The sequence below is a fragment of the Topomyia yanbarensis genome, chromosome 1 (genome assembly GCF_030247195.1).
Source record: "Topomyia yanbarensis strain Yona2022 chromosome 1, ASM3024719v1, whole genome shotgun sequence".
Lineage (NCBI taxonomy): Eukaryota > Metazoa > Arthropoda > Insecta > Diptera > Culicidae > Topomyia > Topomyia yanbarensis.
Genome location: NC_080670.1, coordinates 189378080 through 189397578, shown reverse-complemented (window position 1 = coordinate 189397578; position 19499 = coordinate 189378080).

The following is a 19499-nucleotide window of genomic DNA, read 5'->3' as shown; positions in this document are numbered from 1 at the left end:
TCCACTCGTTCGTTCTCAAAACGGGGATTTATTTTATTCCCACTAGACCAAATAACCGGAGGGGGAATAGCTGGAAAGAGATGCAATATAATAAATTCGATTAAGGGAAAGCCGATGGAGCATTGGAGATGCTAACTGTGCGGTACTTGGAGCAGGTTTTTGCATACCTCGCAGTTTTTAAAGATACTCTATTGTTCTGTAAATTGACGTATATTGAAGGCATTGTATGAAATGATAATTGCCGTAATTTTAAGACATTTCCACATTTGTAGGTTATAATAAAAATTGTATAACTAACTAGAGAGTGCATCGCCCTGCTTCAATCCATCTAATGTCGCAAACGAATCAAAAATCTCTCCGGCTATTTTGACGACAGATTTTCACTCATTCCAAATGAGTCAGCCTAATCAGTTTTGTCGGAAAGCTACGTGCAAGCATTATCTGTCACAGTTCGTTTCGTTTAACTGAATCGTACGCCGCCTTGAAATCTATAAACAGATGGTGTGTTCTCGGAATTCATCAAGAATTTATCGCTGGGTGGACCAGATGTTGTCCGTCGTTGATGATCCTCAGCGAAAATCGCTTTGGTAATCACCGACAAAAAAAATCAGCCAACCGGCGCAATCTGCTAAACAGAAAACGGGAGAGTTCCTATTAGGCGACATTAAGGATTGTTATGGCTTGATATTTGTTAACTCGAGTTTGCGGCCCTTTTTCAAGATAGGACATATGAGGACATCGAACCAATTATTCCACCCAGGTCATCCTGATAATGCAGTGGATTACTACGTACACCCAATCATTCCCGACTTTCAAAAGTCCGGTCAGCATTCTGATCTCCCCAACAGCTGTACCATTTTTCAGCTTTCAAATAGCCTTTCGTACTATGACTAGCATGGGTAAATCCACTACTTGTCCATCATCCCCAATCTCCATTCTATTTGTGACTTCTCTACTCCTTTCTCCGTTCAATAAAAACTCATAGTTCTCTTTCCACCTGGCAGCCATTTATGAACGATCTGTCAACAGATTCCCGTCCCGTTTATTTATTTAAAGGCTTTAACTGTTGGAGGAAAAACAGCTTAATCGTTTCGGTTACACACGGTCAAAAAGTCCTCACTCGAGCGAGGATCACTCCGATGGAGACCAGTAGGTCATAGTGCTGCCGGGAGACCTTCATGACCCGCGACAGTACTCGATAGTCCCCGATAGAAATCGGTCATGTCCAACAAGCATTAGACGCACCAGAGGTGCCCGGTATTGCCGCCGTCAATGACACATGAAGACATTGGTTGCCGTTGTCTACAACTGGCCCAAAAATTTTGCTAGCGGAACAAGTCGGATTGAAGCATTTTCGTTGTCAACGACGTGGAAGGGATCGTGGACCCAAATTGAGGTCAGTAGGTCTTATTCGGCCTCAATAGACTGGATGAAGATGTGGTGGAACTTTCTCGATCCTAGGACAGAGATGACTACTGGAGAGTTGGTCAGCACAATGACGGGTGTGTCCTTCAGTTTCTGAGCCTTGCCTTAGTAGGATGGCAGTTCACCTCGGTAGAGAACACGGAGTACCCGAGCAAATACTCATGGGTTCAAACACCACATAGCCCCTTGAAAAGACCTTAAACATGGTCCGTGCCAAAATTCACAACCATCAAGACACCCTAAAATGGTCTAAATAACCCATAAATACACCAACATATGGTATTTTATATGGGATCTACCGGACCATGGTGATGGTGTTTTCATGGGTTGAACCCATTTCAAACGCCCATGTCAAACCCCATGAGACTGGGGATACTATGGGTATTTCGTTTGCTCGGGTATGGTGCTGGTAGGCAGAAGAAGGGCCCGACTCATATTGCACTAAGTTCTGTAGGTTAGGCTCACGATTGTGCCGGTCATGGACTTGGTGCAGTCGGGTGATCGATGGGAGATTCACGTTCGTATACTCCCGATGGATTCTGCTGGCTGTCCGTATTGCTGAACGTCATCTCCATCCCGTAAAATAATCTGCTGTGGACTAGTGCCTGTCCAATGTTAAGTTCAATGCGGCAGTGACAATGCATATGCCGTGAGCTTATCGTTTTAATTGGTCGCAACCAGAGCTTGTAAGAGACCTTAATCCGTTCAAAGTGTAGTTCGAAGGTAATGCGGCAATCCTAGGTTCTCGCTGTCCAGCTGGCCTCCAAGTTGCAACATAGTTTGAGCTTCAGCAAGGCGTAGTCATACTTTGAGCAGCGGAGAACCGACTGATACCGCCAATCGGTCCACACTGGTCCTTCGGAGAATTTTCGACAGGTTCGTCCGGAAAGACTACTGTTGCGGCGACAAACACGATTTCATCGGCTAAGACGAATACATAGATCCCGTCCGGTAGGCTCGCGAACAGAGAGGTCATTGTCACTTGGAACTTCGAGGACAGATCCCTGTGAGACCCCGTTGATCTCTGGAAAGGCGTCGGGCTGGCCACCCCGATTCCCAAGGTATGATTGGACAAGTCGTCACTCAGGAAGTTGCCCAGGTTTTCAGTGATCTCCCAGTTGGGCAGCTGTTGCAGTGCTCCGTGATGCATCCCAGTATTAAATGCTTTCGCCACGTCGAGTATAGTGATGTCGGCAGACCGGCATCCCGAGGAAACGAAAAGCCAATAATACCTCCATGGTCATGATCTAATTTCACCCCAATTGCATGGTGTTTTGATAGTGTTTGAAATGGTGTCAACCCATGAAAACACCGTCACCATCCGGTAGATTCTATGTAAAAACCATATTATGATGTATTTATGCGTTACTGAGACGATTTGATAGTGTTTTGATGGTTGTGAAACTAGGAACGGACCATGGTCTTTTTAAGGAGTTGAAAGGTGTCTGAACCCATGAGAATTTGCTCGGGAAGTTGTCGATTACAGATTGATGTACATCCAATGCTGGTGATGTACGATCCAGATTCAGATGAGCAGAGAAGCCGACTAATTTGCCGGAAATCATCAAGAGTTCAATTTTCCTGGCATCGCGTCGGGGCGACGAGTACCAGGGCCTCCTTTCGTGAAACGGGTATCGCTCCGCCGCTCTAGGCGTGTTCAATACTGTCCAATATCGCGCGCTTGGCTTCCGGCGGAGAATGTCGCAGTAGAGAATAGCCGACGTTGTCCAATCCGGTAGACTTGCTGTGCGTCGATGCCAAGCCGGATATAGTTCTTATTCGGTTAAGGGCTCATTTTACACTTGGTCTGAGTTGAGGTCGAATCACCTGCAGAAATGCAGACACAAGAGGTCGGCATCTGTGGACAGGGACGCGAAGTGTCTGCCCAACTCGTTGTCGCTAGTTATGAGATCGATCGTCGTGCTCTCGTTGACAATAGTAGCGTAGACACTGTCTCGCAACTTTTCGTATGCTCGCCGTCAGAGCTCTGTTCCCAGGCTCATCCAGCTAATGTTTTATTGTCTCTTCTATGATTTTCCAAGTCCCGTTTCTAGCCTGTTTAAAACCATCAGTTTATTGGCTTCGGTGAAGATCGTCCTCCGGAATGCCTAGTGACGTCGATGCTGGAATCCGGCTGTCTGTGGAGCGATGTCGAACTGCCGTCATAGAGAACAACGGCATCATAATGTTCGACTACCCTCTCCTGATTCATCCACGGGAGCCCCACATCGTGTGGTGCCCATTTACATCTGCCATTTGTAGACGAATACTTCGACAGTGTCGGCACGGTTGAAGCTGCAGTAAAACAGGCAACAGAAGTCCGCTTGCTGCAACTCGAAGAAATGGGTATTCAACCCGCCGGAAGACAAACCGACGAAGACTGACAACACAGTTCATCGCAAGCTGTGTGAAGAGATTCTTTGATCCGCTCAAGCTACTGGGGAAGCGCTTAACCAATCTCCTGTCTGAGGTAGTAGCGATCCCCTCGTTGCTCCATCGATGACGCCGAGACTAACATAATAGAGTCGTTCGATGATCACAAATTCACAGATTCCAGCGAACTTCTGCACGACATACTTGTGCGTGGTCACTCGAGGAGTAATGCAATGCACTCTTATAATCTTTAGCGCAAGGCTGGTGCTTCTGAAACGTCATTTGATTCCCTGTTTGCTACTGATCGGTGTTGTTTTTTGGGGCTCGACTATCACAGACCATCCTGAGCACACACACACACACCCATAAGATAGACTCCGCACGGATTCTTCCACCGTGTGCAGAACAGAAACTCAATTATGACGGGAAGTTTTCAACTGGTGATAGTGTTATCCAGGGCAAGTTTCTGCCGTGTAATCAAAGTTACAAATTACGTTGATCATTTCACTATCTTTGCCAACGTTTCGACCCGTGGTTTGGGCCTTCTTCAGGGCTCGACAAAGTCGTACCAAATGTTTTGCGACTTCGTCGGTTTTTGTCGAACCCTGAAGAAGGCCACCACGAGTCGAAACGTTGGCGAAGATAGTGAAATAATCGACGCAATTTGTAGCTTTAACTGCACGGCCGAAATTCACCCTAGAAATTCAAGAAGTTTGTTGTATACCGCATAGGAGAAGCTCACGAACGTGGAAGACTGGTGGTTGATTTCGACCAAATTCTGACTAAATAGGGACAAGGTCCGCCATTACAAAATGACGGAGATCAAGTTTGACGAAAGAAAACAAAATAGCGCGTTCTATGGATTGATCAACATCCAGGTGGTTTCTCGCTGGACGAGATCGCCACAGAGTGTGCAACGGTGCAAGAACCACTCAAAAACGAAGAACTGAAGTTGTTCTATGGCGACAGGCCCAGTGGACAGCTTCCCGGACGGAATGAGTGCGCTCTTTAATTGTAATTTCACTCGTCATACAGATCTTGGATGAAGAAGATACTTTCGGATGGACGAACATGAGAGTTCCTTCGACAAGAAGCATCCAAGAATTCTGTTGCGTTAACACGAATTCACCCAGACACTGATTCAGCACTACCATGAGGAGTTTGGACGCGCAAATTCGGAGGTCGGTTTGCAACGAAATGCACCAGCGGTTCCAGACCCCAAAGCTGCGATCAGCTATTAAATACGGCCCGCCGCGAGCTCCAAGGATGGCCTCACTGCCTCACTAAGTTTGCGGTCATTTTGTTCCGTGGACATTGACTACCTTGGTCCACTCGAGATGAACGGTCGATGAAAGGAAAAGCGTTGGGTGGTAATATTTACGATCTTGACCGTACGATTGGTGCCCTCGGAGATAGTGCACAGTCCAATTGCCGAATAAAATCAGACGGCTATCAGTAGTTTCCGCAGCAAGTTTGGTAAACAGAATCACATCTTTTCGGGTAATTCTACATGTTTCCGAGGAATAAACGACGCAGTGGTGAGAATGAAAAAGATAAAGGTCCTCTTGTGGCTGACAATCAGTACGAAGAGTGCGTCATACCCAGTCTTCTTTTCTTCGCCACTTGCGATCAAACGAGGAGGTGTAAAGCCCCGCAATGATTTAAAAGCAGATAAGAGTATCTTCGCCCACTAGATCGTTGGCAAGGATATCCCGGATGAAGAGTGGGAGTCGGCTACTAAGGTTTGTGACAGTTCACCCGGAGGTCTTCCAGAGTGAGCCTTGCCTGAAATATATACTGATAGAGGGCAGAAGGCTAGGCCTATTTCTATCCTGCTGACTGCCACTACTACCCAGTCGAACAGCTCGGCGGACGCATCGGGCGTGGTTTACGAACCGATTTTACATTAACTAGGAGGTAGGGTCTTGTTCCAAGTGGCCTAGAAAAGATGGGGCTCGGATATGGACGGATTTTGTGCTAGAGACAACCTCGGATCCTATGGAAAAGTGCCTGGAAATTCCGCAGCGATGTACTTCGGATATATATTTTTTGCGATCTACAGGAAGGCACTATCGTTACCCGATCTTCTCCCAAGAGGTCTGCAGCAGAGCATAATCTTGGCGACTGACTACCGGAAGGGAAGCAGACCAGGCTCGATCTGCTTCCGCTGGAGTGCTTTGAAATAGAGCCAATCGGATGGTATTGTTTTACAGGAAAGCCAATAAACTCGTTGAGCGATCCCAGTTATGGCTTGTGATCCCGATTTCCTAGTAAATCTTGCTGTGAAGAAGAGCTCCTCCAACGATTGTTCCAACCGAAAGACGGCAGCTAATGGTACTGATCAACCGTTTCCAGCTTTCGCAATCTCGTTTGACGGATCCAACGTGCGGCAGATGAAGTGACCAGTTAGTGTAATTGCTCCTGTTACCGGTTACCAGCGTGCCACTTAGTAAAAAAGGCACGTCTGCTTTGCTGTTTGTATTCGTGGTTGAATTGAAAGTAGTAGTTTCTTAATTTTCAGATTTTCAACGTCTAAGGGCAGTTGATCGCTGCTCCGTTCGCGTTGTCATTGTTAACATTTTCGTCCCAGTTTAAATACAACAGCGTGCTAACGATGGTGTCGTAGTCAGCGTTTTTAAAATCGTAGACGACGGAGCTTGAGACGTATTCAAAATCCACACCTAGGTTACCAGCAAGTACAAGATGTAGTGGGGGATGATGACGCACATGCTGGACTAAAGGAGTCGGAGCAGTGCGGCAGTACGGAGCGTAGTCCCGGGCACTTCCAAAGCAGAGGTCCAATGTACGTTCATTTTCGTTGATGACATTAATAATTTGCCGAAGAGAAGCGCTTCTGTAGCTGTCCAAAATACATCTGACCTTGTTGATAAGCGAAGATTTTTCGATATCCAATCGTAGAAATCCATTGCTTGCCAGGCATCACGTCAAGCCAGGTATGTTGCAGTTGCCCAGTATAACAATATCATCAGATGGGGCGGCGATCGATCGAGGTGATGAAAGAAACGGAGGAAAGATGTACATCGATCAGGCTGGAATCACGAATTCTGTCAGGTGGAAAATACATAACACACAGGAACAGACTGCGATCGGCAAGTTTCACTGAACATCAACACTCGAAGCTCGCCCACCGGTCATCGTTGATCACTCGGGCTTTTATACCATGGTGAACGGCGATAAGCACACCACCACCTGATGTCTTTTGGCTGTTAAGTGCGTTGCGGTTACAGCGGTAGACATCGAATGTTGAACCAAAGACCTGGCGAGACAGAGTACGGTTGTCGAGCGACGTCTCGGTCAAGGCGATAACGTGGTAACTTTAATTTTAACGTTTAACTTGACTCATTAGGTTCTGTACAACATCTTCAAGCTTCTTCTGTACGGAAACCTACCTTTTCATCATGCCTTCCTCAGATTTGACCTCCTTGGGATGCTTCCGTTGCGCCTGCTTCATAATTGCCCAGTATTTTTGGATGGGCCTCAACTCCAATGCGTTGGTGTACGAAAGTGTCCTTGGGTACGAAAGTGACCCCGTTGGCTTCGTACCACTCCAGGATAAAATTTGAATAGTGGCATGAAGTTAGATCCGGCTAGAAGATCGTAGGGCTCTCGTGTTGCTTCAACGGAGGAAGCAGACGCTTCTCTAGACACTACGTTAACAGGTCCGGTAGTCACGAACGGCGCACTCCGTTTGCCACATGAGCAGATCGCTTGTCAAATCATGTGTTTATTGGCAAACTCTGCAAGTTTCTGCTTCTTTACCTCATCCGGAACATCAAACTTGTGCTGGGTGGTGAATAACAATAGTCCCGGAACCTGCCGGAGGTCTGCCTTGACGTAAGTCTCATCATTCATGTTGAGACAATGAGGCTTCGTCAGCGTCTGGTTGTACAGTTTCCGGGCCCGTGACTTCCCCACCGTATTTTGCCGTTCGTCACAATTTGGAACCTTCCGCACCTTGTACGTATGCAGTCACTCCCGGTCCTTGATTTTCTGAACGAAAAACTTGGACAGATTCAACTTTTTGGCCACATCCCTGACTGAAGCATTGGGATTCCGTTTAAACGCTTTCACTACTCGCTTCCTGATCCTGATCACTAATAGAACATTCATTCTGGCCGCATTTCTCCTTCCGTTCGATGCTCAGAGTTTGGTAGGTTTAATCGCACGACCTACCGTTGAGTGCACGATTCCGATGTCCCGATGAGAGTTGAGGATTTTCCAGGAGCTTGCGCAAAATCAATTCGCGACGTTGCTTTTCGGGTGACGCCATTTTTTCCAATTTTCGGAAACCTGACAGCGATAAAAATGCAGTGTAAACATTACACTCTAAACGACTTCTACCCACATTTTTCAAAAGAAAATGCCCAATGGGTTATTTTCTACGTCGTTTTTTCCGTGATGCAATTTGATACGGGGTTCCTTTACATACTGAATCCACTCAGTATTCCGAACCGGTTCTGGAATGGTTTGACTGGGTAAAGGTATAATTACCCAGTAAAGTTCAGCCGGAAATGCACCTTAATTCTGGCTGGTTCTAGTTAGTATTCCGGCTGGTGTGTGGCACAACCGATTCTAACTAGAATGGACTGGAAAATGGGCAGCTGTAAAGCTTGCTGGTGATGTGTCAGTGTTACCGGTGGCCGGTGAAACACCATCAAAGTGTCTTTCGAAGGGGCCATTTTTATCCCAGAAACCCGATGTAATTTATTTTCCCTCTCTAAGGTTGAGGGGTTTTTTTCTCCATACGTTTATTTGACACGGCATTTGCAAAAGCTTTTTACGCCAGTTTCTTTTTTTACATAGCACGTTACAAAAATCCTTAAGACTAATTTTAACTATACTAGTACTTTGTCTAAAACTAACACTGAAATCACTTTATTGTTTGCTTTTTTCCTTACATTGTTGTATTTCATACTGATCTAGTATTTTCGGGTGTATTTATTTACTTTTTTTTCTGTTATTGTCTAAATTTAAAAACTAAATATTCTAGGACACTTTAATTGGTGAATGATTAGCCTTGGATGAGAGTATGAGGGTTGAGGGGTTTGACGATATTGCAAACATCATCAGGCGCGTGCATCAACGCTAAAGAACAACTGCGCTTTAAGATGGTTATTGCATTACGGCTTGATGGTGGTGCATCGAAGAGACCGAGAGGGCTTATGCGCCTTTTTTATGTTGTATGTTTCTTCATACTCTGCACCTGACGTTGACTTGGATTGGATAAATTAGGGTACAATGAATTTACCGACGCACTTGAGTCATCCATTCCCGGCCAGCATAGCCTGATGAAAGACCAACAGCATGCAATTGTCGTTAATGGTAAATATACAACATTTGCTGCATTTAGACGAGTTTAATTGCATGTTACATGTGTTTTTCAATTTTACTGCATTAGTCTGTACTTTTGCACATCTATTAGTTTGCTTTTCCATCACTGATGTGTACCAAAATGGTATTGGTCAATTTATACACTTCTAATCAAGCTCTTTACATCTTTTTTCTTTATTCGGCACGTTATGATTCCTTTTATTAGTATATCTCTACTATCTAGCTATATATACTCATTAGGGCATTGCAAAAATTTTTTTTTTTTGAATTCTCAAAGGCCCCCCCTCTCATATTGTGATAAATGTCAAAGTAAGCTCAGATGCCAAATTTCACATCATTTGGACAATTCTAGACCCCCGCCCACTTCGCTTGAAATTTTTGTACTTGGTGCTATGGGAAAAAGTGGAGGAAAAATATATTAAATGCTATAACTTTTGAAGTAGCAATCGGAAAATTACAATTTATAACTATTTTTAAAGGAAATAACGTTAGTGCTGGAATGGAGATATTCCTTTTTCTATAAAAATACGGGAAAGTGGGGTACTGGGTCATTTTGACCCCAAAATCCCCTATTTTTTTGAATTTTTCTGCTCCGTTGTGCAAACCATACATATTTTGCAGTTTTTCTAATGTGACAAAATCTCAGAAATCGTACGAAATCTTTTAGACCTTTGGCCGAATACGAGAAATTGGGGTTATAGGGCCTTTTGTCATTTATATTAAATTTTATCATTTTCTCGTGCATATATCTCTATTATTCTTCATTCAATTTTCATAAATTGTACCTTGTTCAACGTGGAAAATCTTAAGAAACAAAATAAAAACAGATTCGTTACCGGTAAAATTCAGAAACATCAAATTATCTGACATATAGTCTCGATTTCACATTTTTATCATAAAATCGCACACATTAACTCCATTTAACAACAAAATTCTTATTTAATTTACTATTTATAGTGAAAAATGCGCTTAGGAATCATATGAGAAAAGTTTCATACCTGGAAAAATAGGTGAAGTTGAGGTATTAGGACATTTAATGAAAAAATGTGGTTTGTAGAGTTAATGTCAAAAAATTTCATGTTTTTGAATTTTAACGCAAACGAATCTATTTTTGTTGTATTTCTAAGAATTTTCCACGTTTAACAAGGTACAATTTATTAAAATTGAATGAAGAATAATAGAGATATATGCACGAGAAAATGATAAAATTTAACATAAATGACAAAAGGCCCTATAACCCCAACTTCTTGTATTCGGACAAAGGTCTAAAAGGTTCCGTACGATTTCTGAGATTTTTTCACATTAGAAAAACTCCAAAATATGTATGGTTTGCACCACGGAGCAGAAAAATTCAAAAAATAGGGGATTTTGGGGCCAATATGACCCCATACCCCACAATCCCGTTTTTTTCTAGGAACAGGAATATCTTCATTCCAATACTTAGGTTATTTCCTTTAAAAAGTGGTATAAATTGTAATTTTCCGATTGCTATTTCAAAAGTTATAGCATTTAATATATTTTTCCTCCACATTCTCCCATAGCACCAATTTCAAAAATTTCAAGCGAAGTGGGCGGGGGTCTAGAATTGTCCAAATGATATGAAATTTGGCATCTGAGCTTACTTTGACATTTATCTCAATATGAGAGGGGGGGCCTTCAAAAATTCAAAAAAAAATTTTTTTTGCAATGCCCTAATACTCATGTAGGTACAAACGCTCGGGGCCTTCGCGATAACACAAACCTGGCCACAAACGCGACCATGCTATTGCAATAATCCACACATACTTACGCCCACAATTTCGCCTACATGAAAAAACCCCGGTAGCTAAATAAACGTAGCATCTTTAAACTTCCAAACGCGGTCTCAAACATTAATCCACCACTCGCGCGATCATGAAACGGTCACGTCCGGAAGTCTTACCTCGGTCCTAGCAGTCTGGACTAATGTCTTCAGTTGGACCAATCAAAAAAGTGACGCTCATATTCACTAAAACAACACGTTCAATGGTGACATAACCTGGAACTCTAGTGATATGGGGAAACGGACTCTCTTCTACCATCTGTACCATACACTAAAAATTAAACATCAGACTCACAGTTCACGCGCGATAAAACAAGAATACACACTACATCATTATAAAATCGAAATTATACACGCGAAGTCACATAAACGTGACAAACACGTTAATATACAAATGCTTCAGCCCTTCGCGATCATCCACGGCACCTACACCCGTGATCTCGTAAACATGATAACATCTCGGTGATAAAGTGAATGTCTCAGCTCCTCTAAATTTTCAAACGCGGTCTCAAGCGTAAACCTAAAAACTTCCGCACTCGCACGATCATGAATCGGTCACTTCTCCGGATGTTTCTATCCTTGATATCAGCAGACTAGGTCCTTGCCTTCACATGGCGTTACATGGCGACATGACCGAGGACTCTAGTGATATGGGGTAACTTACTCCCTGTCAGAATGTAAATCGTACATCGAAAACTATCAGAATTTAGGTCCGCGTGACAATCCAAGAACGCACGCGATTATATAGGAATGGCCACACGATTGCGAAATCCAGTCTTGTACACGCGAAGTCACATGAGCGCGAGCACACGTTACAAACACGTTAACATACGAACGCTTAAGCCATTCGCGATTAACAACGCACACCTACTTTCGCGATCACGCAAACTTAATAACACCCCGGTAATAAGGAGAACGTTTTAGAACTTACAAAGTTTCAAACGTTGTCTTAAACGCAAACGTCCGTTTTCGCGCGCTCATGAATCGGTCCCGTCCGGAAACCATTACTCTCTGTCCTAATAACTTAGGTCCACACATTCAGTTGGACCAATCAAAAAAATAAAGCTCATGTCCACTAGACAACACGTTCCATGGCGAAATCACCGGGAACTCTAGTGATATGGAAGATCTCACTCTCTTTTAGCATCGTAGCCGTACACCAAAAATAAATTAGATTTACGGTCCGCGCGCGATTATCCTAGCACACACGCGAATATGCGAAAGGCACACGGTTATAAAATAAAATTTATACACGCGAAGTTACATACACGTTAGCACACGCGATATACCAACGCACACGCGATCGAACACGTTAACGTACAAATGCTCTTGCTCTTCGCGATGATACACGCGATCGCGAAGTCTCCACCCCCGCACATATCTGAACCGTACAATGAATATCATATTCAGAATCACGGCCCGCTACAATTGGCCCAAAGCAGTGTTTTAGTGGGCGTCATTGCCTGCAATTGTAGTATGTGATTCTGACGGGAAATTCTTCCGAGAACCTAGCTCTACAAGTCCAGTAGGACAATTCTCAAAAAAAAAAATGTTGACCTGAGTCGTACGAAGTACACGCCGAAGGCGAAATGTTGGGTCTGGAAAATAATGCATTAGCTGATTGATATACAGTATGATTGACATTCAACACGTTCTAGAAAAGCTTCTGAACTAGTTTTATTTCCATTTGATTGCTTGATATCTGGTAACCCGTCAAGGTGACAGTTTACTGCCCATGATCACATGTTTGTCCCGTTTTCTAAGGGATTGCCTATCTTTATGGGACTGACTTGCGATCATAGGCACTGGTGGTATCCAACGGGGAAAACCGATCGGAAATGGTGAGTGAAGCTAAGCAAACATGTGAAAAAAATTCCCCCCAGAGGCGAGATTCGAACTCGCAACCTTTGAGACTCCGGCCCAATGCACTAACCCTTATGCTATCCCTGGGTATGGTGACATCCCAGAAAGACCATATGGTTATTCCACTGGCGACGGTGATCGTACCCTGCCTGCAAAGCGAGAATCAACATACCACGGCAGCTGATCACCCCAACACATTTGATATTTCCCCGCTAGATACCAAGGCCCGGGTGTTTATTATCGTCTGATGTCTAATTTTTAGTTCATTGCCCATCGTACTTCGGTGGGTGACAGAGCTAATGAAGACTGTCGATTTCTGGTCCCTTGCCCAGTGAGCAGAGGTATGACGGGAGCGAACCCGCCCGTTCGAATTAAACTAATAATTCAATTTTTGGTCTTTTGACTTAGGTGCCAATACCTTATTTAGGACTTCACCATTTCCGATCGGTTTTCCCCGTTGGATACCACCAGTCCTAAATAAGGCATTGGCACTTAAGTCAGAAGACCAAAAATTTAATTATTAGATCATAGGCAGTTTAACACTGGGTGGAGATATTTCCTTTTTTGGGTAAACACTCCGTAGAGTGTATTTGTTTTGCAACATAATGTTCACCACTGTTTCACATGTTCGTTCACTGTTTACGTAAATTTTTGTTTATATTTTTGTTAGTGAACGATTTTGTTAGTCCAGATAGGTGTAGTAATTTTTGTTAACATTTGTATATAATTAGCATAGGGTTTGGTTAGGCTACCGCTCTCCTCTAGCGAAAATACGTGTGTGCTGGGTATGCTGCTCATCGATGACAGCTATGCGACAAGGCTGGTTGATGGTTTGTTTTGGTCGAGTTGGGAGGTGGCCATCGAGGTGAGTTAGTCACGAACCACGATTATTGTCAGACGCCCGAATAATCGAATCCTTTTCGGAACAGTTTTCCGCCACTATTGCCAGTGAAGTAAAGTGCGCGTGTGTACCGTTCAGTTAAATCCGTCGAAGAGTGCCGGCCCGTTGTTCAAGCACTCGTAAAAGCGGTTTCGATTCGCCATTAAGGTGAAAACTAAACGTCAAGGAGTGTTTTTGCTACCCTGGCTAAACGTTAAGGAATCGAATATCACCGACCGTTCTCGCTGTAGAGGATAAGTCAAACGAGCCAAGCTCTCCTCTACTAGCTAATCCTCAAGGAGAACGAAGCAGAGCGGACAAAGATTCCCCCTGGGAAGTGCACTGCGGTGAATTTCGTGATCGATAACGGTGAGTAGACGATCCGGCGATTCATCGCCAACGTCGCGCAAAGCTCACCTTCCTAGCTAAAAGACAAGGAGAACGCGACCGTTGTTGTCCCGGTCGGTTGGAAGAAACCGTCCGCCTTCCTGCCATCGTCAGCAGCAGCGGATCTGAGAAACGACCAACAGTGGAGAGTGGTGGAAGAATAAACGGCAATGTTAAATTCATATTTGTTTGTTTACCTTTGTTTGCATACGAAAATGCGAAATTCTTGTAGAGGCCGCCCTGATAAAAAGGGTCCGCTGGGTAAACAGAACCCGAGTAGTGGGCGACCCGCTGCTTACACGATATCATTATTAAATCGGTGCTGTCAACATGTGTCAACTATAGTTAAAGATAAAACTCTAGAAATACAAGCTAATGTTGAAATCGTTTCGATTGGCAAATCACTCAATGTTTGACGACGAAATAATTTTCCAAATGAAATAAGACATTTCAATTGTATATATACTTTTCCTCGCAAATACTTCCCAGTTCCATCAAATCGTTATCAAGAAATAATGTACGAATAATCAGAATCGTATAAAATCATAATTTCAAAGGCACCTAATGATTTATCCAAACTTTAATAACAATCAATTCTGGATCTATTTTTTCTTGGCTCCCGAGCTGCTCTTTATTACGAATGATCCTCACCTCGGTTCCACAACCGACCAGTCTACGCACATAAATATCCTGAGAAAAACAAATAAAGATACCGACTACGGTCGTATATGTGTAGGTATATGCAGTCTACGGCGGGGATGAACGCAAAAAACATAAAAAAGCGCCATGCAGGCGTAAGAAATCCGTTCCCCGGTGCTAGATTGGGTCGTGTGTCGAACCGGAGGAAAACAATAATAGCGTCACAGGGCACAAAGTACATCTACTAACTACTACTCGCTGCAACAACATCAGGCAGGCAGCGCTAGTCACGGTCAACATCCGGGGTTATCACCGCCCATGGCTGTTGGAGTGCTGCTCTATAAATTGTTTTGGTGTACACTGGGGGCATGGCATACAGAGAGAGAGAGAGAGAGAGAGCAAAGCCACACGAAGAAGCCAGCCCCTGGTCGGCTACAATTGAAACACTAACCGGGGCGGTCGAAAGTCATAACTATCCTGGTCTCCTGGTCCTGGTGGAGAGGATGAACCTAGCGAAAAAGCTTCAAATTAAAAACATAATTTATTAAACTTTATCTCTACCGTAGAGCGAGGGTTTGGGAAAGTGTATGGACTTTATTGTGTTCCGATGAAGAAACTGTACGGTGGCTGAAATATGAATTGATAAGAAATGGTGGAAGACGTATAATTCTGGATAACTTTTAGTTCCGAAGTTTCCGTATTTAAAATATTTTAATAGATGCTTGGGTGGGATTAGACGCAAATCGGGTCGTTAGATGAATAATAAAATACTTGTTTTTTTTACAAAATCGATAGATCAAACCCGAACAGTATCTCTAATAAAAAAATAAATCGAAAGAGTTCGATTTTTTAAAAGTTTAAACTTAAAACTTCAAAACGGTTTTATTTGATTTCCTGAGAAATTGTAAACTGGTATTTGTTTGACACAACCGGTTTTTCTTGGTAATGGCTTCAGCCACAGGGGTTACCGTCTTTGACAGTTAATCACAGAGAACAGACGCGTCCATCTTCAGCATTCAATTTGTGTAGAAATCCCTAACGTTTTTAAGGTAGTTGGGATATCTCCACCAGGTGCGCTACTGTCGTCATGTTTTTAGTGGCTGAGTTCGACTGAATTGACAGCGGTTAAACCTCTACCCAGTCAAATCATTCTGGAACCGGTTCGGAATTCTGAGTAGATTCAGTATGGATTTCAGCTCAAATGCATCAACCGATTGAGTCGGAATCTTTTGTTTCCTTTGAGCTGGAATCCATAGGTTTGTTGCAGTACATGGAAGTTACTCCCTGTTGCTCCGGAGCAAAAAAATCTTGCTCCTTGTCACTCGGGTTTGCCACCAGAAGAAGAAAAAAGAGAAGAAGATAGTACAGGAACGATTTTCTCCCTGTTTGCTCCGGAGTACTTCCAGTTTCTCCTGGTACTGGAACAAACCTCATACTGAATCCATTCAGGATTCCGAACCGGTTCCGGAATAGGTTTGACGGTTAGTTGGGATAGTTGGTGTGGCGGCGCTAGTGTTTTAACATATATTAATTCAAATGTTTACACATTTTTTTAATATATTTGTTCGATCATGGAGTTCTCTGTGAGTTTATCCTGCAGAAGTATAAGAGTCAAGATGGTTAAATTGGGGGTGTAGCCATAGTAATTAAATATCACAAATATTTCTGTTAAAATCTAATGATTCTATAGCACATAAGTCTATGGAAATCAATCGGATTTTTAATTTTTCTCACACAATAAGAGATGCAAAAAAAGTCACACGAAATACTCGCAATTGACTGCATTCGATTAAACCACATTGATTAGCATATTCCACCCTATGCAGAAAGCCTCTCACCAACTGCATTCAACTATCGCCGTCAAAATTCATGACAGGCAAAAGGAAATTTCAAACTCGTCCCTTTCCCAGTTAACGTAGCTCGCAGCCCCGAAGGTGAAACGCTAACCGCACTACCCAGCGGTCATCCCATTCTTGAATCATCAACGGCCTCACCACATCGAGATGGACAGTCGGCGCAGTATCTTGCAATATTTGGCCACTGTCCTTTCACGGGGCAATAGTTTCCATGTACCTCAACCGTTTCACTTGAAAATTAGCTAGGTCTAGGTACGTACCGAACCGAAGCAGCCTCACCACACCACACCAGCCAGAAACCAAAGATATGGGCGGTAAACGACAATGACTACGAGATGACGACTGGGAAATGCACCGGAACCTTACTGCCGTTCCACGCCAGCTCCCTCCCCCCCCCCCTGTGCAGATATTTGAGCACATCTACAAGCTCTTTGAAACACGTTGAATACATTCACAATCGCACCGAACATATGGCCAACTCGCCCTGCCTCCCCCACCCACCCACAGTCACTTCCGGCGGCAAAGACAACCACCACCGTGTGCAACACGAATAAACTACACGAAGAGACACTGTTGAGCTTTCAGTTTTATGCATCCCACTCTAGAACAAACCCCGTAACTCGGCACCCCACCGACAAAAAGGCGCAGAAACGGTAAAAACCGGACAGCTAACGGAAGACATTCAGCTCTGGAGAGACAGCACCGGGGTTGATAACGCGAGCTGAAAAGCCGTCTCATTCCCAGTCCCTTTGCACCGAAAAAAAATGATACAGTAGCAGTCAGCATCACCACAGCAGGCTGTGATATGAAACTAGCACCTATTTCGACGGCGGTGACTGGCGGTGCTTTCACAACGCCGCCTATTGATGCAACCGTTTCGGACCGGTGACGGGAAGGCAACACCCTTCGGAAATTTTCACTTTAGGGAAGGAGATCGAGGCTTTTGTTTTTTCGTGTGTATAGCGTCAGTTTTGTTGAACACCAAGATAGTGCAATCGAACAGCGAACGGTGATAAATATTTCAATTATTGCTTCAAAAATATTTCGTAAATATTACACGGCCTTTTGAATTAATTCACTTAACCACAATTCTTTTTGACGTAATCAAACGCATCGGTTATGGGGTGTGGTGGGAAGGCCTCAGAGTGGCGAAAATTGTTCGTTGTAATGAAGGGAAATCACCGAATTTCGGTGTCTTGAAGTCAGCTGGAATGCCACCTGGTTGATTCACCATGATAAGTCGAGAGTCGCGGAAATCATTCTCAACACTCGTCCAGCGTATAACGGACGGCTCGTAAGACTTTCTGGTTCCCGTTTATATGGTGTGGCATCCTGGAATAACTGGCTTGTTATTCAGAACACTCTGAATTAACAAATACAAGCTGTACTGCCGACGAATATCGTGTAGCTCTTGGCAATTGATGCGTAAGTGTTCGGCCGTCAGTCTAGTCTTGCACTATTATCTACTGGTTGAAGCGTCTATCTCGGAACCTCACTTGGTCCATGAAATGGTTCGACCTTTGGGTTTTGATCTCGACTCTTCTCTTGCTGCTTGTTTCTATCAATTACGCCACCATTTAGCTCTCGTCCCAGTGAGCCATTCAGATGATGATTCCATTATCCATTTAGCTCCTGTTTCCGTGATTCATTCAGCTTCCAGCCTTATCACGATCTATTCGGATAGTTTCCGGCTGTGAACTCACCGTACTCCGACTGAGAGTTCCCCAACGGAGGAATTTCTCCCGACACCGATATCTACTTCGTTGATCAATTTAGGTCCCAGCTTTATTGAGATTTACTCGAATATTATCTGATGGTTGAGCTCCCTGGCAGCGGTAGCGGCTCACGGCGGTGTAGTTACCCTACTCTGAATACCCCGGCGGTAGATTTTTCCTGATACCGATGTTCGTTTCCGTAACCCTTCTAGCTCCCCACTTCGCCCTGATCTACTCTAATTCCCGGCGATGGACCTAGCCTACTCAACGATACAGGCAGAAGATGCTCCACCGATTCCGGGTGAAGCGTAATTTCGGTCTACTAGCACCCCAACGACCCATTGCTAGCTATTCTACGCGATATACTCGCTCCAATCCCCGGCGATGGATCTAGCCGCCTCACGAGCTACCCGTTAGGGTATCGAGGTCGACCCGGCGATTCCGATGAAGCCCGACATCCGTTTTACTGGTGCTCCGACGACCCGAACCCGGTGCTATGTCGCGTACTACTCAACTGGTCCCCAACGGTGGATCTAGTCTACATCCCCAGCGGCGGAGTTTGTCCTGAAACCCGATTTGTGATTGTGATGAGCCAGCTGCAACTTGACATCAGCCATCCAGGTTTCCACGATGCCTATTGTCTCCGCGGTCAACATCTCCACTTCCTCGAAGGCTTCGCCGGTTATCGTCAGGACAACGTTATGTGCAAAACCGACGATATTGACTCCCCTCGGCAGTTGCATTGTAGACAATCCGTTGTACATTATATTCCAGAGCGTTGGGCGTATGGAGTCCTGAGGTAGTCCCGCCGTAACCCTAATCGACCTCTGCCCCATGTTAGTCTCGTAGACCAGCACTCGGTTCTGAATGAAACTTTTCAGAACCTTGCACAGATAGTCCGGAACCTGCATTCTGTGCAGCGCTACGGCAGTTCGCCACCCAGCTGACACTGTTGAACACGTTGTTCAAGTCTATCGTAACCACGGCGCAATAGCAATTACCCCTTCTCTTCTACTTCGATACTTTCTCCGCACTCGCGATAACTGTGCGGATGATGTCCACCGTCGAGATCCCTTTCCGGAATTCGAAATGCCTCTGCGATAGTCCATCATCACTCTTGCAGCGTAGTTCGTCAGCTTGATGAGGATTACCCTTTCCATAAGTTTACCAAGAGTATCCAGGAGGCATATATGCCGATACGATGCTGG